We start from the raw sequence: 23,863 nt of genomic DNA on the forward strand, positions 1-23,863 counted from the left end.
AGATGAGACGCTAGTTCTGTGAGTGTTTCATTTTTATTTATTTATTTTGGGAGGAGTTATCTTAAAAATATCTCTATGTTGCACTGCAATGGACTCTGATTCTGTTCTTTGAAAAATGTGACTTTTTTAAAGATTCCAGCTCATACTGACCTTCCCATTCTCCAAGTTCTTTCAGCAACTACATAAACAAAATGACTGTGGTGTATACTTCTATCGTTATTTATTTTAATTTTTTTTGAGAGATTTTTGCTATAGGGCATGTGGGCTCACCAGAGAGACAGACAAGAGAAAGAAAATGAAAAATTACTCCCCAAGAGGGATGGCTATGCCACAGTCCCTTCTCCTCTTGGGATTTTGGTCACACATGCATATGTGCCTGGCATGAGTTTCAAGTGGGACTAGGACTCAAAATGCAGTCGGCCATATGGGAGTTCAACAATAACCATTATTCCATCTGCTGGTCCCTTAATTTATTATTATTATTATTATTATTATTATTATTATTATTATTTTAAGTTTATTATAGGGCATGTGTGCTCACAAGAGAGAAAGAGAAAGAAAGTGAGAAAGAAAGCCACCAGGTCTGGGACTCGAACCGTGGTTGGCCATGTGGAAATCTAGTGCCTCAACCACTATGCCACCTGGTGGATCAATGTCTTCGTTTTTAGTTGTGTTTGGTTGCCCTCCCTGATTAGACTCTAAACTCCTTTAGAACAGAGACCATGGCTTATATCTCCCAGATTTGGGAAGAAGGAACATATGGCAGCTATTACACAAAGAAGGTGCACATGTGTGCATGTGTATTTCTGATTGAGGAGACACCTAAAATGAAGGCAAAATGAATTTTGGAAGCATGGTCTTTGGAATATAAATGAAATATTTCAGTGTCTCATTAAGTGACAGAGAAAAAAATGGAAAAAAGAAAACATGGCAAAAAAAAAAAAAGGACCCTAGCTGAGGGAGCCTTCTGATGGGGGGAGGGCTACATCTGTTAAACACTTAAAATGGAAGAGGAAGTTACCTTCCATCGCATCGTGAGGAAACTTTTAGTGTTACAGCTCCATTCTTCCTGGTGGTCATTTTTTTCTAATGTCTCTGAACGTCAGCCATTTATTCCCAAGGTGAGTTACTTCATAAACAATTCACCACTTGCAAGTGTCTGAGATAGGCCATAGGATAGGTATATTTTGCTGAGGAAGGGGAGCGCTCTTTTTCTCCTCTAGTGAATGCATTTGCCTTCTCTTTTCATCTGGCACTTCTCATAATCTGTATTCAGAGTCCTAATGGGATACATATTTCCTATCACTGATATAAACATCACTGAAGGAAATTCTTTTGTCTTGTGATTCTGAGATGGAAAGCCTATAGTTCTTGCAATAGGAGTAATTTTGGAGTGAGACTACACTTAAGTTAAGACCTGTCAGCCTAAGGGAGCAAGTGAATTCCCTCTGAAGCTCTCTTGGTTTCGGCACAAGGTAACTTCCAGTTCATTCTGTTTCACATGAATTTTATCAAGGCTGTAACTCATCTGTACCTCCCAGAGGTCTCTGAGAATTCTTACTTGTTTTAACTGTGGCTGTCATATGCTTTTCTGAAGAAATGAAAAGATACAAAGCCATAACTGACAGACTCAGCATTCCTGGCTTCTCAAGGGTATGGTGGTAGTTTTGTTTCGTTTTGCTATTTCCTTTCATTTATAGGTCATATTATTACTCGGCATATTTTAGTCATTCATATCAACATTTATTAAATATTACACTGTGTTGTCATGTTCAGGTACCCAGGAGCCTTGATTTAATACTGTATTTGGGGTTCAGTTTCTGTACTGATGAGGTAACTACTAGTGCATGATCAGATTTGTATTTCAGAAGAATTGATCTTTGCAGAATGGAAGATGAATTGGTAAAGGGAATGGTAGACGGGTAAAGGAAGTGACTGGAGGCAAGGATCTGATTAAGAGTCTACTGTAACTCAAAAAAAAAAAACAACCCAAAAAAGTCTACGGTAACTGTCCATGTAAGAGGTGATAAAGACCTGAATTACAGAAGAAGAAATTGAAAGGAGATAATATAAAGAAGATATTTTGGGACAAAATTGACAATATTTGACAATCAATTGCATGAGGAGGTGGAGGGTAAAGATGAGTTGAGGTTTACTCAAAAGGAGGATATATCTGATATTTAATGCTGAGCAATCAGGAGGAGGACTGAGTTTGATGAGGTCACTTTAGTTTTGGTGATTTACTATCCTGGTTTGTCTGCTATTGAGAGAATTTCCAGGACATGAACTTCTGGTTGCACTAAGTTTAGGATATGTCACATTCAAGGTATCTGTAGACAGTGTTCAGAAGGTGGTTGGGCAGGTAGATGTGGTGTATAGGAAGGATATCACAGTCAGAGGTGTAGTTTGGGGATTGGCCTTCTTGAAATGATGGCTGAAACCAAAGGAGTGGGTATGATAATTAAGAGAGAATGAATAGCATGAGATCTCAACTACTTCATATCCCCGAGGAATGGGAAGGGATGTAAATGAATGAATAAAATCAATAAAAGGAAGAGGTGAGTGAGAAAAAGGCAACAGGCTTGAGTTTGAGCCAAACCTATCTATATAGAGTAGCTCAAGAAAGGAACCTGAGGCTGAGCCACAATAGGTCAAAAGGACTCAGAACAGAACGAAGATGTCATAAAAGTCAGGAAGGAGAATTTCAAAAAGGTAAGGTCTTGGAAAATTAATATTGAGGGTAGATGATTGGCTTTGGTGATTAAGAAAAATAATTTTCTATGGAATCTTGAAGTTGAGTTTACAAGATGTTGATCTTAGAGAAAAGGAATTGCATCTCACTTATAATACAATTCCCATGCAATGCAAATTAGTACAGCCACTGTAGAGAATAATATGGAAGTTCCTCAAAAACCTACAAATAGTATGACCATATGATCAAGCAATTCCATTCCTGGGTATCTACCCAAAGGAAAGAAATATACTCATTGGCGGTGTGATAGATAAAGGTGCTGGATTCCCACATGGCCAAACATAGTTTAAATCCCGGACCTGGTGGCAAACTAAAGTCTCTTCAGATATTGCCAAATGTCCCCTGGGGTGAACATGGGTTCTGATTTAGAACCACTGCTTTAGGTGATCTGGGCCTGTCTATTTATTCCCTTGCCCTTTAGCAGGGGCAATCCAAAGCCATTCTCAAATGAGAAACATTGGTATCCCGTTCACAGCTTCTAGAAAGAGATGTGTAACCTTCCTGAGTTACCTATTTTCAATTCTGAGGCCCTTCAATTCATTGCTTTTTCTACTTCCTAGAGGGAGTGAATGACTCAGTACTTACACTTAAACATTAAGTACTGAAATGATGTCAACATATTTCCTTTGTGATTTTGGACATCAAAGCAAGGCTGACAAGATATCTAATTATAGTGGTAGTTTGTAATGTTTCTGCAACTGTAAGGGAAATATTTGTGAATTTGTTCAATGTGCAACTGATAGTAATATTACTTTTCCTTTTCAAAGCATCTTTCACATATTGTATTGTAACTCTGCAGTAGTTTTCTCAGAGACCAGCCAGAGATTAAGGAAAGCAGAGAAAAAGATATTGTGTAAAGAAAAAAAATGTACAGTCTCGTCCCCAAGTGTAGCAGAGAACCCGGTTGCAGGGTTGTCATTTTTTTTTTTTGAGAGATTTTCACTATAGGGTGCGTGCGCTCGCCAGACAGACAGAGACATAGAGACAGAAAGCGAGAAATCACCCCCCAGAGGGGATGGTCACGCCGCAATCCCTTCTCCTCCATTCTCCTCTCGGGATCTTGGGCACGCACGCATACACGCCCGGCGTGAGATTTAAGCCACCGGGTCCAGGACGCAAACCGCGGTCGACTACGTGGGAGTCCAGCGACATAGCCTTTACGCTAACTGCTGGTTCCCCGGGATTGTCATTCTTCAAGTTAAACTTGTCTCCCTGAGACTTTTTATTTATTTTTTAGAGAGATATTTTTCCTGTAGGATGTGTGTGATCACCAGAGAGACAAAGAAAGACAGAAAGCAAGAAATCAGCCACAGGGGGTGATTTTACCATCGCAATCCCTTCTCCTCCATTCTCCTCTTGGGATCTTGGGCACACATGTGCCCAATGTGAATTTTAAGCTGCTGTGTCCAGGCCTCGAACCTCAGTCAACTATGTGGGAGTCCAGCAAAGTAACCATTATGCCATCTGCTTGTCCTCTCCCTGAGACTTTTATGTGCCATCTTAATGGGACTTGCCCCAGGAAGATGTTTCTTTGTTATGGTCACAGGGAACAAATGGATATGGGTCGATCTGGAATAGGGTGAGCATAAAGAAAACCCCCAATTTCTTTCCCTGTTCAATCACATTTTCCAGGTTTCTGAAATTCCTCGGTACCACCCTGTCAATGTTTCTACTGCCTCGAACCCGTCAGCACATTGTTATCAAGTACCTGCTAAATACATTAAAGACACCAAAGAATAATATGAATAAAAAGGAGTGAGGTGGGACCAGGTGGTGGTACAGTGCTAACACTACTGGGTCCACTTGGGAAAGGTACTGGGTTTATGTTCTGGGATCTATCTAAGTATGCTAGGTGAGCATGTGTGTGCTCATGATGTATGCCACCTGAGACTGGGGGTGGGTTAGAGTGTGAAGACCCTCTTGAGGGTGTATATCTCTCTGTCTCTTTCTTTGTCTCTGTCTCTCTCAGGGAAGAAATAAATATTTTTTAAAAGGAATTAGGTTGAGCAAGGCATAGCTTAGTCTTCTTGTTTTTTGTTTCTATTTTTTTATTTTTATTTTATTTCAAGATCTTTTATACATTCTATCATGTTATTTAGCTTGCAAAGTGAATGAATATTCCAACATGTGTACATTTCTCCCCAGTTCAGTTGAGAATACTATAAAATTATCTTCAACAGATAATACAAACTAATACTGGTGTGGAGCCAGCAGATGATGTGGAGGGTAAGGTGTCTGGGTCTCACATGGCCATCTACATGGTTCAAGTTCTGGACCCACCAGCTTGAAAAATACACTTGTCATATGTGAGTGTGTGCCCAAAATCCCAAGAGGAGAATGGAGAAGAGATTGTGGCATGGCCATCCCTTAGGGGATGATTTCTCACTTTCCCCCTCTCTCTCTCCAGTGAGTGCAAGCACCCTATAGCAAAACTTAAATAAATAAATACATATTAGTATATGCATGGGAGAGGGAGAGGGAGAGAGAGAGACAGACAGACAGACAGACAGGCAGAAAGACCCTTCACAGGGTCAGACTTCCAGCCTGTCAGATCTTGGACACTCACTCATGCATATGCATAACATGCCTCAGATTGACCAGCTGTGGCCTCAAATCACAGCTGTCATGTGGGATCTGGTTTCTCTTGAGCAGTTCCCCACTGCTGCACCACAGAGCTACCCTTCTTCCTGTTTTTTTTACCCCCAAGAATTATTTATTATTGTTATTATTACTTTTATTTTTACCAGAGAGAGAAGAGAACCTGAGAAAACAAGCCACCAGGCTCAGGACTTGAACCATGGTTGGCTACGTGAGAGTCCAGTGCCTTGACCACCATGCCATGTGCTGGCCCCTCCCTGGTTTTAATAGAGTATGTTAATTTATTGAAGTAAACATTTTTCATGTTTTCTCAGACTTTGGCCTCACAACAGCCTCATGAGATAGTTATAATTAATATCATTCCTCTTTTTTACAAAGAAATAATTAAGAGGCTCAGTGAGATTAAATCACACGCCAAGGACATATAACTAAAATGTAGCAAAAGCTGAGATTCGAATCCCAGTCTGTACAACTTCAAAGCCTGACACTCTTATCCTCTATGCCTGTATGATTCATTTATCTATTGTAGTATCTATTTTTTTATGCTGACAGTGCATGTGCATACCAGAGAGAGAGAGAGAGAGAGAGAGAGAGAGAAACAGCACCCACAATAGGGCCTGATCATGCCATAATTCTCTCTCCTCTAATTTTCTATTCCATTAGGATCCTGGGCATGTGCATGCACACTCAGAATTCTTTAAAGGCCAGTGGGGTCAGAACTCAAACTCAGGTTAACCATGTAGGATCCAGCTTCCTCTGCAGAGTGCTTAATCACCGCACTATGGGGCCAGTCCTAGTTTCTCTCTACTTTTTTTTTTTCAGATGGGGAAGCTATTCCATTTCATAAAAGAAAGAACTGAAGGCTTGAAAATGTAAATAACTTGCCCAGGATGATGTGCCATTGGTGGTGGTGATGCTGGGAGATATGTTTCCTTACATATTTTTAAAGTTACTTAGTTCTTTTGAGAGAGAGAGAACACTGACAGTAGGGTCTTCAGACTGAAATCCTTGCTCAGCCTTTGCCAGCTCTGACTATGGACACACACATTTGCACCTGTTGTGCTGAGAGGCCCAGAATGCTAACCAGGAAGCTTACCATGTGGGTCTAGCATTACATGGCATGGGCCTATGGGCCCTGTTTCCATATTTTAAAAATAAAGATAACACTCATTTGTTCCTTCTCTTTGTTTGATTATCTTCCTGATTATATAGTTATTTGCCTAGCTTTTTCCTCCCAATTCCTGTAGCTATTCTGTCATTTTGGACTTTGCCATTACATCTGACCCTTCACTGTGTATCAATAGCATATGGTTTTAAGCTAAGCTTCAACTCATTTTGTTTGTAGAATGAAAAGCCCATGAGGTCAAGGGTTATGGCTTCATGTGATTATCATTATAGTCCCAGTACTTAGGATGGTATTAGGGGACTTCAGAGTTATGGAAAATGGAAATAAAGTACAAGTTTACTTTGGTGCTCAAAGTTTTTGAAACCCATGCATATATTTTTCATAATATGTATTTTCAATCAAATTTTTGAAGACCTCATGTATCTATCACATAGTGGGTGATCAATAAATATTTGTGGAATGAATGAATGAATGTATAAACTTTCTGATCCTGGGGCCCAGATTAGACCTTTTGCCCTACTGCTGCATGCAGCCTAAATATAAGGAGCAGTTGCATCCTATAGGAACAGGCCCTATTCCGTTATACTGACAATCTTCACTGGCTGAAATGAAAACATACCTCCAAGTGAAGTGTTACCTAAAATAACATCCCCTTGTTTCTCCAGGGTATACTTACTCAGTAGTTGCCTCCTATATTACACTGTAAATATGTTGGCTACTGTAAGGCAATAGTCTGTTTCCTGTTGTGTAAGGTAAGGTAGGGCTCATGCCCTTTGTTAAGACTCAGATGGCAGCCTCAAACTGCAGAATACTGAGGTTTTTACTTATATTTTTTTGCAGTTACATATAATTTTATTCTAAATAAATCATAAATGTATACACCTAACAAGAAAATCCTTCTTCCAACTTGTTCAATACTCTTAAACATTGTGAGTTCGACAAAACTTAGAATCCATTGCATGGTATATTTTTATAGCTATCTATAAGTTTGTAAAAAAGTAACTAAATAAGTTGAATAATTTACTGAAATGACAGAATGATATTTGAAGTTAGTATAAGAATAAATATTCTTGTGGTCAGCAGGTAGCTTGGTGATTAAGGCACTAGAATCCCACATTGGTTGACCATGGTTCAAGTTGCAGATCTGGTTATTTTAAAATCATGCCAGGTGCATGTGTGCACATGTCCAAAATCCCAGAAAAAGAGTAGAGCAGAAGAAACTGGCCATCTTCCCTGGGGGATGATTTCTCACTTTCTCCATCTCTGTCTCTGTCTCTCTCTGGTGAGAATATGTGCCCTATGTCAAAAATAAATAAATAAATAAATAAATATTCAAATATAAAATAATCTCCCATGTTATAAATATAATAATCTTTGCCCCAATAAATACTTTTTTCAACTAATATCACATGATAAACCATGAAAAATTTTCACACTTTTTCAAATGGTACAAAATTAGCAGAGTACACATGAAAGAATATGCATTTGAAAGTATAATTGCAAGTAATAAATTTTAATCACCATAAATAATAATGCATACTATTTTGAGTGATTTTTTTAAATGTATCTGAAAATAATTGGTAGAGACTAGGTAAGCATTATATAAACACAAAAAAGACTATGGCAAGGAACTGATAGCAAAATTCTGCTCTGTTTAGATCTGTGAAATAAATTGCCAGAAAAAAATTAAAGTGTTTATTGATTCCTTGGTTGCCAAGTGACAACTCTTGAATGCAATGTTTTTGTTATTTGGAACTACCTGAGCAAGGCAGTTATAAACTAGGAGAGGGGAGGGTTAGAAATAGAAAATTGAGATTACTCTTTGTAAAGAGTAATTGAAACTTAGTCAAAGTCATGCCAATATTTCACTAACTAGGGCCAAGGCTGTCTTGAGGTTGTGTCAGCCCAGTTAAGATCAAGGCAGAACTAGTTAGCTCACTTAAACCCTATCTAGCTCAGTTAAGGCCTAGACTGTGGAGCGCCCATCGCCCTCAGCGCCTATTTCAAAATGGCGCTCAACTGAAGCCCGCTGAGCGCTCAAAGCAGTAAACAACTTTAAGGAAGTAGGGCAGTGGGGAGCGTGGAGAGCACGGGAACACTGCATGCAACCAATCCTCTTTCGAGGACTGGCTTCCGTGCACATGGACAATGATCTGATTGGCTAGGGGCCCTTTATAAGGCCCCGGGGAAAGGGAAAGGTAGAAGAACTTCTGTAACATAACCTGGGGAAATAAAGTGCTGAAGAGAAGACCGTCTCCGGAGTCGTCAGTTGCGCGACACTAGACAGAGCCTAGATAAGGTCTAGTCAGCCCAGTTAAGACCTACTCAGCCCAATTAAGGCTTATCCAGTTCTCAACCCAGTTAGAGCCTAGCCAGGGCCAAACCTAGTTAAGACTTAGTCTGTCCAGTTAAGGTTTGGTCTGATCTAGTCAATCCAATTAAGCTCTACACAGCTCAGATGGGGCCTAGACAGAACCTAGTTAAGGCCTAGCCACCTCAGTTAAGGCCTAATCAAATCTAGTCAACCCAAATTAAGGTCTATTCAGCTCAGTTAAGGACCAAAAAAAAAGACTAGATAAGGCCTAGTCAGTCCAATTAAGGCCTAGCTAAGTCAAAGTCCAGTTACAGCCTAATTAGCCTAGTTAAGACCTTGTCAGAGCTAAGATTACTTAAGGCCTAATTAGCTAAGTTTAAGTCTAACTAGTCCAGTTGAGGTCTAAACATAATTAGGATCTAGTTAGAGCATAGTTAGGCCTAGCCAGAGCCTCAGAATGGTTAAAGCCTGTAAGAGTCTTTTTAAGGTATAGTGAAAGCCTAAGTCTAGTTAAAAACTAGCTAGTTAGCTTGCTTAAAACCTCTTTAAAATACTGTTAAAACATAGCCAGTACCTATCTATGTGTAGTTTGGTCTAGTCAGAGCCTTAAGTCCTAGTCATAGTCAAATGCTTTGTACTGCAGTGAGGTTTACATCCATGTATTATCTGAAGTCTATCAAGCGTTTGATAGCTTGTACTTGTATCCAGACTTCTGTTTTCAGTGTGAGGTTTGCTTAATGAACTAATCTTTGCTGTTTCATTAAAGGGATATGTGTTGAGTCTGGCAGCAGTACTGACTTGGCAGTAGAGTCAAACCTCAACCACTTAATTTGGAGTAATCTGGGAAAAGATGGTTCTGACAAACCTGGTCTCTTATCATTCTTGGGAGGGTTACTGGATCCAACCAAGGAATAGTGACATTCTGGGGGTCAAGGAAAGAGGTAAAGGCCTCCCTCTTTAGTAGCATGGATTCAACTGCCAGAAGCACTGAGGACTTGGCTTATTTATTCCTGTTTGTGCCATTTCTTTTGCCTCTTGTGAGCTTACGGGGTGACAGGCATCTCTGTATGTAAATATAGCTGTATCTTCCACTATGTTATCCTGAGGACAAAATAACTGCCACCCCTGCAGAATACAGCATCTTCTGGACTAGATGCCAAAGGTAGCAGTATGCCAAGCATGAAGTATCCTGTTCTCTGCCTGCCAAGTAAACACCAGCTTCCTCTTTATTGGTACATTTAAAGGAACAGTTTCCACTTTTCTTTGTGGCAGTGGCAGTAGGGGAGAACTTTCAACTTGGGCACTTAGTGGCTTAGATGGTGGCACAGTGGAAAAGGCCACTAGGATGTACATTTAGATCACATATACCTTCTTGGACTGTAATTTCACATTGTGCTGCTTATATTGCTCTGGGGCACTGTTTGGTTTCATGTGTAATTCAAGAGGAAGGTAGTGCTGGTTAGGAAGAAACAATTTATTCCACTGAGTAGCTGGGATATTCAAATGTTGCTTTCATTCTTGAAGAGTGCCATTTGAGAGTCATTTTCTCTGATATTCACAGGTGATTCACCATATAAACTCAGGTCTTCAGATGACTTCATGTGCTTGTGCTCCCTTGTGCTGGTGAGACACGTTAAGCTTCCAGGCACTGGGTTAATGGGCAAGTAGGGGATGTCTCTGTCCTAACAAAGAATCTGGAGAGTCTTTCCTCAGGGACGGGGCTCTACAGCATAATGTTGGAGGCTGTAAGAAGAAAGCACAGAACTAGGTTCCCAGTTCTACCACATTCCAGATATGTGACTTTGGGTAGATCATTTTATCTGTCTGGATTTTAATTTTCCTAAATGGAAGATGGAGTAAATAAACTCTGTGTTGCCCTAAATACCTCACATGGTTATTTTGTACATGCTCGGTGCATGTGTCCATGAGCCTGGCTGGCTGGGAAGGCTTGTTGGGCATTGAGAGAAGGAGGGATTTCAGATAGAGACCCTGTTGAGGGTGCTTGTCTTTCTGTCTTTCTCTCTGTCTCTCACCTTATTTTATACATTCAATCAGAATACATCACTGATCTTATAAAGTTATTTCTCCCAACATGAGTATACTTCTCACCAGTCCAGTTCAGGATACTATCACCCCTCTTTCATGAAAGAAATAAAACTTAAAAAAAAAAAAAGTCAGCAAAAGACCAGGTAATCAAATATTCTTCTCTTATTCTTTTATTTTCATGGACTAGTAGGTGGTCTTAAGGGGATTTTAATATTCTTCTAGGTTTCTAGTATCTTTCCCTTTTACTGCAGGTTTTTTTTTTCCCCCCATAGGGTATGTGTGTTCACCAGAGAGAAAGAGAAAGGCAAAGTGAAAGATTGTCCCTCAGATGAGATTGGTCACATTGTAATCTCTTCTGCATTCTCGTCTTCAGATGTTGGGCATGCATGCATACATACCTGGCATGATTTTCAAGCTACCAGGCCTGGGACTAGAACCATGGTTGACCATACGGAAGTCCAACACCTTAACCACCATGCCTCCTGCTAGCCCCTCCTCCCTGGAACATTCTGACTCTATTTTTACTCTAGGAACAATATTATGCAGGAATGAGGACAACAAAATGGGTGTCTTAAGGAAGGATTTTGGCCTTTGATCTTGTTTAGGAAGCCAACCATTGTGTTCTTGTTGGTAACTTACCACTGGTTCTTTTATTATTAATTATTATTGTTATTGCCAGAGGGTGATTATGCCCACCAGAGAGAGAGACAGAGAGAGAGAGGAAAGCACATCCTAGTGTGGCATGGTCATGCCACAATCCCTTCTTCATTCTCCTTCCTGTCAGGGTTTGGGGCACACGTATGCTCAGAATGTTTTTAAAACCACCTGGGGACAGGATTCAAACCAGTTCAGGTTCCTTAACCACTAGGCCATGGGGCTGGCCCCAATGCTGGTTCTTACTCTGCTTCTGATTTGGAGGTCTTCAAAGTGTCATTAGGTAGACCATAGTGTAAAGGGGAGAAAGAGGGAAAGAAAGAAAAGATAAGTATCCTCAACAAGATTTCATCTTTCCCCAAATCCTCCTAGCTGGCCAGGATCACAGGCACATGTGCCTGGCACATATAGGTCAACCAGGAAATCAAGCCCCTGATTTTTCATATGGTTCCAGGATCACAGAGTGGTGTGCTACCACTGTACCACTGTAGTTAAGCCTAAGTTTCTCACTCTTGCTTTGCTACTAACCAGGTGTATAATCTCAGCAGGTTGCTTACCCCTCTTTGGGGTTTCACTTTCACAGTTATGAGATAGGGATAGTCCTTTCTGGCCAGAATTGTTGTAAGTTAATGTATATGAAGATATAATTCGGGAACCAGCAGTTAGCATAATGGCTATGTTGCTGGATGCCCACGTAGTCGACTGCGGTTTGCGTCCCGGACCTGGTGGCTTAAAACTCATGATGGGTGCATGTGCGTGCATGCCCAAGATCCTGAGAGGAGAATAGAGGAGAAGGGATTGAAGCGTGACCATCCCCCCTGGGGGGTGATTTCTTGCTTTCTGTCTCTATGTCTCTCTCTGTCTGTCTGGTGAGCACACATGCTCTATAGCGAAAACCTCTCAAAAAAAAAAAGAGATATAATTCCTGGAAGAAGCAAAATTATACAACATTGAAATAACTGAGGGAGATTATAGAATCTTCTTAGGAAATCATTAAAAACAGAAGTATTCAGGACCAGCAGATGGTGTACTAGTTGAGTCACTGGACTCCCACGTAGTAGAGCACAGTTCAAGTCCCAGACCCTGAGCCTTAAAACTCACACTGAGTACTTATGCATGGATGCCCCAAATCCTGAGACCAGACAGAGGAGAAGGGATTGTGGCATGGTCATCCCCCCTAGGGGGTGATTTCTTGCTTTCTGTCTCTCTGTCTCTGATGAGCACATGCTCCCTATAGCAAAAACCTCTCAAATAAACAAACAAACGACAACAACAAAAAGCAAAACAGAAGTATCCTTTCTTTGATGGATAGGCATTAAGCAAATTTGCAGGCATAGGGAAAAACTGCATGACCACTGATATTCTTTCCAGGTGGTAAAATAAACTGATCTGCCCTCTCTAGACAAGCTGGCATTTGCCATAGAAATGTAAAGGAGACCATGACTGGTGCTTAGTCTTGTTCTTGTCAAATTTCTGAGGTGGCCAGCCACAGTAGCACAGCAGTAACATAATCTCTGCAATGCTGCAACCATAGGGGAATGTCCCAGATTCATGTCCCAAAGTCACCAGGCTCATTTGTGTGCCTGTGATCCTGGCTGGCTGAGGCTGGAGGTAGGATGGTGGTTTGAAGACCCTTTTGAAGGTGCCTCTCTCTCACTCTCTGTATCCCTCTCTCATGGAAAGAATAAATAAACTTAAAATTTTCTGAGAGTATTCTTGAACTTCAGGACTAGCTCTAGGATAGCATGGTGAGTGGTAAAAGGTACATGAAGATACTTTCATGATACTCTCCTTACCTGAGTGATTCACATAAGAAAACTTGAAATCTAGGCTGGTTCAGGTGGAATCCTGCTAGACATAGGGTAATGGGCCTTCATTATTTTGTCTCAATGTCTTACTTTCCAAGTCAGTATTTCCAGGAATAAGTGATTAATGCTTTGAAAAAATACCATAATTGTAATACCAAATAGAGGGCCTTTTCGATTTAACTGGCAATGTATTAGAGGCATGGTCAATGAATAGCCTACAATTGTAGTCAGTTTTGTCAGGCCAAAAGTAGTGCATGTGTAGCTTCTGCCCTGCCAGAGCTCAGAACCAGAGTGAGGAGGTACTTCAAAGGTGAGAGGGAGTTAGACTAGGAGGATTTGCTAATCCCTAAGAAGTGTCTAAAATCTTTGTTCTCAGGTCTCCTGTAAGGTGACCTGACCTAGAGCCACAAGACAGTCCTATTCTCTCCCATCTTTACCTTAGTTCAAAGTCATAATTTAATGTCGGCTCTAACTATGAGATGAATTGTATCTTTGCTACTTCCTTCCAGTTTTTTTACGAGGTGCAGCCATCTACTCTCCTGTGTTCCATGGTTCACTAATCAGGATGTACCACTGTTTTCTGGATCCTGGAATTTCTTCAGCACAATTCTATCAGCTGGCATTTATTAGGCACTTAGTTTATAATTCCAAATTATTGCATTTATTAACTCATGGAATCCTTTTATTCTCTGTTAAATACTTTTCTTTTATAGTTTGAGGTTTTATGTTTAGATCTTTGATCCATTTGGGGGTGAATTTCCCCTTTTATTTTTTTTAAATTTTTATGATCATAATCTTGTTTATATTACATTGAATCACATAATTATACTGTATTAATTTCTTTTTCTAGAAGGAATACCATTCATATCAGTCAATACAAAGACATTGAAATCCCCATCATCATCATCCAATAGCTTTTAATTTTTTTCCAGATTATTATTATTCCCATTATTTTTTTAAACAATCAATCACTATTTATCATTTTGCTTGTAAAAAGACTTTACCCAACCTGAAATACTTCTCAGTCCTGTCTAGTTGAGAATACTATACAAGTCATCATCAACAGGTAATAAACCCTATGTGAATTCCACTAATGTCATGCCTCTCTATTTGTTCTCTTGCTATCCTTCTCCATACTCTTCTCTTCTTCCGCCCCGTTCCATACTGTGTTATCCTCACTAACTATTTTCACTGCTTTTATGCCCTCCAATATTTCGATCTCTACCATAAAGCAGATAGTCGATATATATTAAGTGGATACATACAATATCTCTCTTTAATATCCTGGTTTACTTCACTCAGCAATAGATCCTCCATATCCGACCACTTTCTATCAAATTCCAGGGTCTTGTTGTTTTTTATGGCTGAGTCATTTGGGGTTGATTTTTGTTAAAGGTGAGAGATAGGGGTCTAGTTTTATTTTTCTGCAGGTGGATATCTAGTTTTTCTAGAACCATTTGCTAAAGAGGTTTTATTTTCCCCACTGTATTGTCTTATGCTCTTTGTCAAGAATCAGTTGGCTGTATGTTTTGAGGTTTAATTCTGGATTCTCTATTTTCTTCCATTGGTCTACATGCCTGTTTTTGTGCCAGTACCATGCTGTTTTGCTTATCACAGGTTTGTAATATTTTTAGGGGTCAGGACGTTAGATATCTCCTACTTTATTCTTTTTGTGCATTATTGCTTCGGCATTATGTGGACTTTTATGATTCCAGAAAAATTTTATGACTGTGTTTTTTTCCTATTTCTTTCTTTTTTTTCTTTAAAATAATTATTTTATTGAACTTTATTTTATTTTATTTATTTGTTTATTTCATTTGATCAGAGAGAGACAGAGAAAGAAGGTGAAGGAGGGAGAGAGAGAGAGAAAGTAAGCCGACAGGACTCAAGCCATGGTTGGCCATGTGGGAGTCCAGAGCCCTTAACTACCATGCCACCTGCCAGCCCCTGTTTTTTCTATTTCTGTGAACAATATCTCTGGTAATTTGATCAAGATTGGATTAAATTTATAAGTTAATTATAAATGTAATTTATAATTTAAATGTCAATTCTACATTTTGACATTTTGAATATATTAATTGATAATTTGATTATATTAATTCTTTCAATCCAGGAACATAAGATGTTTTTCCACTTTTTTGTGTAATTTTCAATTTATTTTTAAATAAATAGTGAAAGTCATTTTCATAGTTTTCCTTGTAGTGATCTTTGACTTCTTTGTTTAGGTTTATTCCCAGGTATTTGATATTTTCGTGACTATTGTAAGTGGCATTTCTTTCTTCAATTCTACCTGTCTGTTCATTGTTAGTGTATAGAAGTGCCATAGAATTTTCTATGTTGGTTTTGTATTCTGCCACTTTACTGTATTCATTTTTCACTTTTAAGGGTTTTTTTTTTTTTGTGGATTCTTTTGTGTTTTCTATGTATATAATCATGCCATCTGGAAACAGAGATCATTTCACTTCTTCTTTCCCTGTTTTTATGCCTTTTATTTTCTTCTCTTGTCTGATTGCATTGGTGAGGATTTCCAGTAATTTGTTAAAAAGGAGTGAAGAAAGTAGGCTGCCTAATCTTGTTCCAGTTTTTAGTGGAAAGGCTTTTAGCTTTACCCCGTTCAGTATGATGTTAGCTAAGGGTTTTTCACAGATTATCTTTACTGTGTTGAGAAATGTCCCTTATGCTGATTTTACTGTGAGTCTTTATTTTTTTGAGATTATCTAGGTGGCTCCAATTGAATCATTTGAGGGTTTTTGTTTGTTTGTTTGTTCGTTTCTTTCTTTCTTTCTTTTTTTTTTTTTTTTTGAGAGGTTTTTGCTATAGGGCATGTATGCTTGCCAGAAAGACAGAGAGAAACAGAGAGACAGAAAGCAAGAAATCACTCCCCAGGGGGGATGGCCACACCGCAGTCTCTTCTCCTCCATTCTTCTCGTGGGATCTTGGACATGCATGCACACATGCCAGCGTGAGTTTAAGCCACCAGGGATGGATTTGAACGACAGTCGACTACATGGGAGTCCAGCGGCATAGCCATTAGGCCAACTGCTGGTCCCAGTTATTTGAGTTCTTAAAAACAGAGGAGCTTTATCAGCTGCAGATCAGAGAGATGGTAGCATAAGGTGATTTGTAAGCAATGCCTGGCTTGCTGAAAGTCTTAATAATGAAGGGATGTTGTATTTTATCAAATGCTTTGTCTGCATTGATCAATAAGATCATTATTTTTCCTTCTGTTAATATGATTTATTACATTTATTGTTTTGCATATGTTGAACCACACTTGCCTCCCTGCAATAAAGCCTGCCTGGTCATACCATATAATCTTTTTGATGTGACATAGGATACAATTTGCTAGTATCTTGTTCAGAATTTTTGCATCTGTATTCTTCAGGGATATTGGTCTATTGGTCTGTAGTTTTCTTTTTTTGTGTGATATCCTTGTCTGTTTTTAGAATGAGAGTGATAGAGGCTTCATAGAATCAATTTAGGAGGGTTCCTTCCTTTGGGATTTGTAGAAATAGTTTGAGTAGAATGGGGGATAGATCTTTAAAATTTTGTAGAATTCAGAAGTGAAGCCATCAGGACCTGGGCTTTTTTGGTTGGAAAATTGTTTAGTACTGATTTAATCTTATTGCTTATTATTGATCTTTTCAGACTTTCTATGTCTTCCTAATTCAATCTTGGTAGATTATATATGTCCTGAAATTTGTATATTTTACCCAGGTTTTCTTGTTTGTTCACATACAGTTACTCATAATATTTTCTCTTGATCTTTTGTATTTCTGTTATGTCTGTTGTCATATTGCCCATTTCATTGCTGATTTGACTTATCTGGTTTCATTCTCTGTTCTTATGATTAGTCTATCTAGTAGTATATCAATTTTGTTTATCTTCTTGAAGAACCAGCTTTGTTTTCATTTATTTTTTATTTATTTTTTTAGAGGCTTTTGCTATAGGGTGCATGTGCTCGCCAGAAAGACAGAGAGAGACAGAGAGACAGAAAGCGAGAAATCACCCCCCCAGGGGGGATGGCCACACCACAATCCCTCCTCTTCCATTCTCTTCTCTGGATCTTGGGCATGCGTGCACACGCACCCAGCGTGAATTTAAGCCACTGGGTCCGGGATTCAAACCACGGTTGACTACATGGGAGTCCAGTGACATAGCCATTACACTAACTGGTGGTTCATTTTCATTTATTTTCTGTATAGCTTGTTTATTCTCTGTTTCATTTATTTCTGCTCTAATCTTTATTATTTCTTTTCTCCTGGTATTTATTTATTTATTTTTTTAGAGTTTTTGTCCTTCCAGTTCCCTGAGGTGTATTTTTTATTTTTAATTTTATCTTTTTTATATTACATTGAATCACATATATCTTTACAGTGTATTACATTTCTTTTTCCAGCATGATTACCATGCATATCAGTCAAGACAAGAACATTACAATCCACATCATCATCATCATCAAATAGCTTTTCATAATTTTTTTCAGATTATTATTATTATTTATTCTCTTTTTTTAAACATTCAGTCTATATATATCATTTGGCTTGTATAAAGGATTTATCCAATATGAAATACTTCTAAGACCAGTCCAGTGGAGAATACTATACATGTTATCATCAATAGGTAATAAAGCATTTCTGTGTCACACTAATGTCATGCCTCTCTATTTGTTCTCTTGCTATCCTTCTCTAAACTCTCCCCTTCCCTTCCCACCCACCCCCGACCTGAGGTGTGTTGTCAATTTGCCATCTTTCCTTCTTCTCTTATGCAAACTAAGTGCTATGAACTTTCCTCTTATAGACTGCTTTTGCTGTGTCCCATAGGTCATGGAAACTCGTGTACTCATTATCATTGGTTTTAATGAACATTTTGATTTCAGTCTTAATTTCTCCAGTGGTTCTAAAGTCATTCAAGAGTAGGTTGTTTAGTTTCCATGTTTTTTTTTTTTATTTTTGAGTTTTTTTCCTGCAGTTAATTTCAAGGTTAATTCCATTGTACTCAGAGAAGATGCTGGATATGGTTTCTGTACCTTTGAATTTGTAAAGGCTTGTTTTGTGCCTAGTCATGTGTTCAATTTTTGAAAATGTTCCATACAGTAGTAAGAAAAATGAATAGTTTGTAATTGTTGGATGGAAAGTACTATAGCTGTCTGTCAAATACATTCAGTTTATGGTATCATTTAGATCCAGTATCTCTTTACTTATTTTTTGTTTAGATGATCTGTTCAAAGGATACAGTGTGATATTGAAATACCCAATGATTAGTGTGTTGCAGTCTATCTCCCCCTTTAGATCTACCAGTCTTTCTTTCACGTATTTGGGTGTTCCCATGTTGAGTGTGTAGATATTTGTAAGTGTTATATCTTCTTGGTGAATTAGCTCTTTTAATACTAAATAGTGTTCTTATATGTTTCTTATACTTTTTGTCTTAAAGTCTATTTATATGATATCAAGTATTGCAACTCTAGCCCTTCCCCCCCCTCCATTTGCTCGGAATATCTTTTTCCAGCCTTTATTCTATATTTGTCTTTATCTGGGTGGTGCATTTCTTGTAGGCAGGATGTAGAGGGTTTCCTTTTTTAAAATCCATTCAATCAGTGTGTGTCTTTTTATTAAAAATACGGAACACTTCACGATTTTTTGTGTCATTCTTGACACAGGGGTCAGGCTAATCTTCTCTGTATCCTTTCAATTTTACTATATGTGCTGCTGAAGCAAGCACAGTGTATGTCTTTTAATGGGAGGATTTAATCTATTAACATTCAGTGTTATTGTCAATATTTGCAGACTTATCCCTGCCACCTGCCACTTTGTTAGCCATTTTCTTGGTTGTTTTTGGTTTTCTTATTTATGTTTGTCTTTGTTTAGTTTTCTTGATATAGAGCTTGCTTCAGTACTTCTTGAAGAGCTGGTTTAGTATTGGTGAATTCTTTCAGTTTTTGTTTATCTGAGAATATTATTTGTTCTTTCCATATGAAGGGAAGTGTTGCTGGGTATTCTTGATTGAAATTGCTTTTTTTTTTATCATTTTAAATACATTTCCCCTCTTTTCTTGTTTGCATTATTTCATTTGAGAGGTCTGATGTGAGCCTAATGGGATAACATTTTGCAAGTAATTTGATGTTTCTCTCTTGCCAATTTTAAAATATTGTCTTTGCCTTGGGTTTTGACCAATCTGGCTGTGATGTGCCATGGAGCAGAATTTTTTTTTAAAGAGAGATTTTTGCTATAGTGTGTGTGTGCTCACCAGAGACAGAAAGCAAGAAATCACCCCCTAGGGGAGAGGGCCAAGCCACAATCCCTTCTCCTCCAATCTCCTCTTGGGATTCTGGGCACACACACACACATATGTGCCCAGCATGAACTTCAGGCCACTTGGTCTGGGCCTTGACTAGTGGTTAGCCATGTGGGAGTCCAGTGATGTAACCATTACACCATCTGCTAGTCCTGGAGAAGACCTTTTTAGGTTGATTCTATTTGGGGTCTGAATAGTTCTCTAGGTTTGGAAAGTTTTCTGCAAATATTTCATGGAATACATTTTCTGTGCCTTTATTAGATTCTCCTCCTTCTGGAATACCAATTATTCAGACATTTGGGTGTATAATAGTATCCAGTATTTTCCGTGTGTTGGCCTCACAGAAATTCTTTTCAGTAGTTTTATCTAAGTCAGAGATTTTGACTTCTTGATCAGATATTGGTCTTCTGCCTGGTCTAATCTGCTATTAATACTTTCGAGGGAGGTTTTGATGTCCTGTATCATAGTTTTCATCTCTAGAATTCTGTTTGATTCTTTTTTTATGGTGTCTATGTCCTCCTCCATGTTGTGGAAGGACTTCCTCATCTCCTGGAGTTGGTTGTCTATTTTCTCTTGCATCTCATTTAGTTTTGTCACTCTGAATATTCTGAATTCTTTTTCTTTTTTTTTTGGAAAGGTTTTCGCTACAGGGCGTGTGCGCTCGCCAGACAGACAGAGAGAGACATAGAGACAGAAAGCGAGAAATCACCCTCCAGAGGGGATGGTCACGCCGCAATCCCTTCTCCTCCATTCTCCTCTTGGGATCTTGGGCATGCACGCACACGTGCCTGGCGTGAGTTTTAAGCCACCGGGTCCGGGACGCAAACCGGGGATGACTACGTGGGAATCCAGCGACATAGCCATTACGCTAACTGCTGGTTCCCGTGAATTCTTTTTCTGACATTTCTGAAAGTTCTATTCTGCTGTCTGTGGATGATGATGAGTTGTTCTGTTCCCTTGAGGGCGAGAGATATTTTCTTGTTTTCTCATAATCCTTGTGCCTCTGCACTGGTGTTTTGGCCATCTGATGAGTTAGTTATACATATATTCCTAATTTTTTGGAGTTCTCTCTGTAGTGTCAGGGAGGAGGAAGAGCTCTACTTCTCAGGTATATTCTTGGGAGAGGGCCTTATCTTCCAATCAGAGAAGGGTATGGCCAGATTTAAGTGTTGGTTCCTTTCTCAATCTTCTCAAGTCTAGATATACCTGAGGCTGAACTGGAGAGATTCAACTAAAGGAGGAAATAGAAGGCCCTATGTGAAGTTCATCAAACTGAAATCTCAAAGGGCAGGAGGCGGTAGCAAGAAGTCTGATATGCCCATGGTCCTGTGCTCATTATTTCCCGCGCTGCCACTGACTGCTGTACCATAAGGGCTTATGACAGAGGGGTACAGGGGAAGGGACAGTCTAAAGCAAAATACAATTTTGTTTTCTCTCTCTCAGAAAGCTGAAGGAAGATTTTGGAATAGAATCCCTTTTCCTGTTACCTCCAAGTTCTGTTTTTATTTCTCTTATTTTAGAACCTGTTCTCTGATTTTAGAACCTGTTCTCTGTACTGGCAATATTTAAAAATCAGAAATCTTTCTAGAAGTATTACATCTCTTTTCAGACTCTCTGGGAGAGTGGGAATCTGTCACAGTAGCCAAACTTCAGGGACAAATTTGTGCATGACTGCTCCCCCCCAAGTCAAGATGGCATAGCTGTCTTCATATTTTAACATTGTTTTAAGGAAACTACATATTTGTCTAGGAAAATAAGAGTTATATTTTCAACGAAGGAAAGGAATTGGGTAGAGTTACTTTAAATTGACCATAATGACATTTCCTACTTTCCTGTTTTTTAAATTTTTTTCCAGTTTCTGTTTTGAAAATTTCATATATTTTCTAAAAGGGGCCATGTTTAGCTCCTCAGCTGTATAATTCTTTCATTTCTTTCTTGATAAATTAAACATGGTACACGGGGATTTTAAATGTCAGAGCCTATAACAGGAATTGCCTTATTGCACAATTTTTTTTTTTTTATAAAGTAAAGGTTGGTAGGTTTTTAAAGGAGTTTAAAGGGTAAATCCTGTTGTTTTGTTCATTGTATTCCCCCCTTCCTGAGATGCTCCTATTATTAGAAGATAATAAAATTTATGATTTGGAAACAAAGTCCTCTTCATTGTTCCTTAGGGGTGGAGAGAACAATGAAAAACTTATCTATATTGGGAGGTGTTTTATTTATAAAAAATCTGTATTGAATACATGTATCCAAATGGTACTGCAACACTAGAGAAGGGAGTGCCATGAGAAAAGTTCCTGTTTGTAAATATAAAAGTGGCACATATATTCACCACAGGCATATCTTAATCTCCTCCACATAACTGCTTCTATTCCCTTTGGATATAAGCTAATTTATACATTGCCTGCTGCAGAGAAGCTTATCAACTATAAACATAGACCAGGAGGATTTGAATTCCTTTGCACCGTCCTTTCTACTGTTAGATATTTGTTGCAAGTTTTCCAGTTAGGAACATCACAAAATGGCAGGGTAGGGCTTTCAGTTAAAAGTAAAATGGTTTCTTTTGATTAACTGCACTGACAAAAATGTCATAAAAGAGAGAGATTATTAAAAATGGAATAATGTTAAAGATCCTAGTTGTTGACCCAGTCCTGTGACTAGTGGTTAAGGGATCTGGATCCCACATGGCCAACTGCAGTTCAAATCCCAGCAGCAGCACCTTGAGAAACATGCTAGGTGTGTGTGCATGTGTGCCACAAATCCTGACAAGATGGAGAAACCAAAAAAGGGTTGTGGTATGACCATGCCCCATCAGAGGGTACTTTCTCCCTTTCCTTTTCTCTCCATTTCTCTCTGGTAATTTCACATACCCTCTGGCAATGAAAAAAAAAATAAGATTCTACTTGTCAGATTGATAGCATGGCTTTGGTTCCAGCTGTCTTTCTGAGCTACTTCTAAGATGTGATTTATTTATTCTTGTATCAATTACATACTGGTCCAGCTGTGGTAGCACACACTGAATGTTGCTGCTTGGTAAGGTGAAGGCCTGGGTTTAATTCCCATCCCAGCTCATCTGGAAAAGCTAGGCACAGTGGTATACATCTGTAGTCCCAGCTAATCAGCAGAAGGACTGTAACATAGCTAGACCCAATCTAAAGCAATAACAACAAGATAACACCTGCCCCTGCAGTTAGAGTCTCTTGCCTAAGCCATGAAATAGAGAGCCATGAGAAGACCCCTTCATGACTACTGAGAACAGTGATTTCAGGAGACTAGGAGAAATGAAGATTTTTCCACTGATAATTCAGCCTCCAGCCCCCAAACTCACATTGTAGGAAGAAGACTTTGCAGCCTCTTGTCTTTCTCTACCTCTGTCTCTGTCTCTGTCTTCTTATATTTTTGTAATTTTTCCTGTTTAAATTTTTTTAAAGTTAAGCAGTTTCTGGGCTCTCAGCCCCTCCTTTCACTTTATCTTGTTAATAATCCCCTCTTCTCCTCCCAACCCAGGAAAGGCAAGGGCACAGGCCACAGAAGACCCCTTCATGGCTACTGAGAACTAGTGATTTCATGTGGTGTGCTTGCACACCATACGGTTTTCTAATTTTTGCTTTTTTTTTTTTTAAATTTATTTATTTATTATTTTTATTTTTTTCTTGTCTTTTTCTCTGTTTCTTGGTTGTTTTTGTTGCTGTTGTTTCTCTCTCTCTGTTTCCTTTTCTGCATGCTCCTAGATGCTCAGATAGAACTTCAAGTTTTGGAAGAAACGTATTTTTCCATCAGATGACTAGAAATCACCACAGGACCACAAGAAATATGGAAAAGCAAGAAAATACCTCTCCCCCAAGGGAAAAGAATGGCTCCTCTTCATCCACAGACAGTTCAATGGAAATCATGGATATGTCTGATAAAGAATTTAGAACATTCATAATGGTGAAGCTAACAGAGATGGAAGAGAAGGGAGATAATGAACTGCAAAAGAGAAAGGAGAAAGGAGCTGATGAGTGCTGGAAGGTGAGGAAATTCTTGCAGGATCTGAAAGAGGAATTACACACTTTACAAAAGAATCAAATAGAATTGTTAGAGATAAAGACTATAATACAGGAAGTCAAAATCTCCCTTGAAAATATTAAAAGCAGACTAGATCATGAATCTCAGATGTAGAAGAGAAAACAGCTGGCCTAGAAAAATCCACCATGAAGACTGAGAAAATGGCCCCAAAATTTGAGAATAATATATGAGAAATACTAGATACCATCAAATGTCCAAACATC

At 38.8% G+C, this 23,863-nt stretch overlaps 1 protein-coding gene and 1 non-coding gene across 2 annotated transcripts in view; both read right to left on the reverse strand.

Annotated features, from left to right (window-relative positions):
- Nucleotides 1-23,863, reverse strand: part of TRPC5 (transient receptor potential cation channel subfamily C member 5) — a 235,155-nt gene that overhangs the window by 128,547 nt on the left and 82,745 nt on the right. The gene's annotated exons all lie outside the window — the stretch shown is intronic.
- Nucleotides 18,912-19,019, reverse strand: LOC114005953 (U6 spliceosomal RNA). The gene has a single exon (XR_003547740.1). It is a non-coding gene; the product is annotated as a U6 spliceosomal RNA (small nuclear RNA).

Source organism: Tupaia chinensis, unplaced genomic scaffold (assembly GCF_000334495.1).
Source record: "Tupaia chinensis unplaced genomic scaffold, TupChi_1.0 Scaffold144991_2, whole genome shotgun sequence".
Taxonomy (NCBI): domain Eukaryota; kingdom Metazoa; phylum Chordata; class Mammalia; order Scandentia; family Tupaiidae; genus Tupaia; species Tupaia belangeri.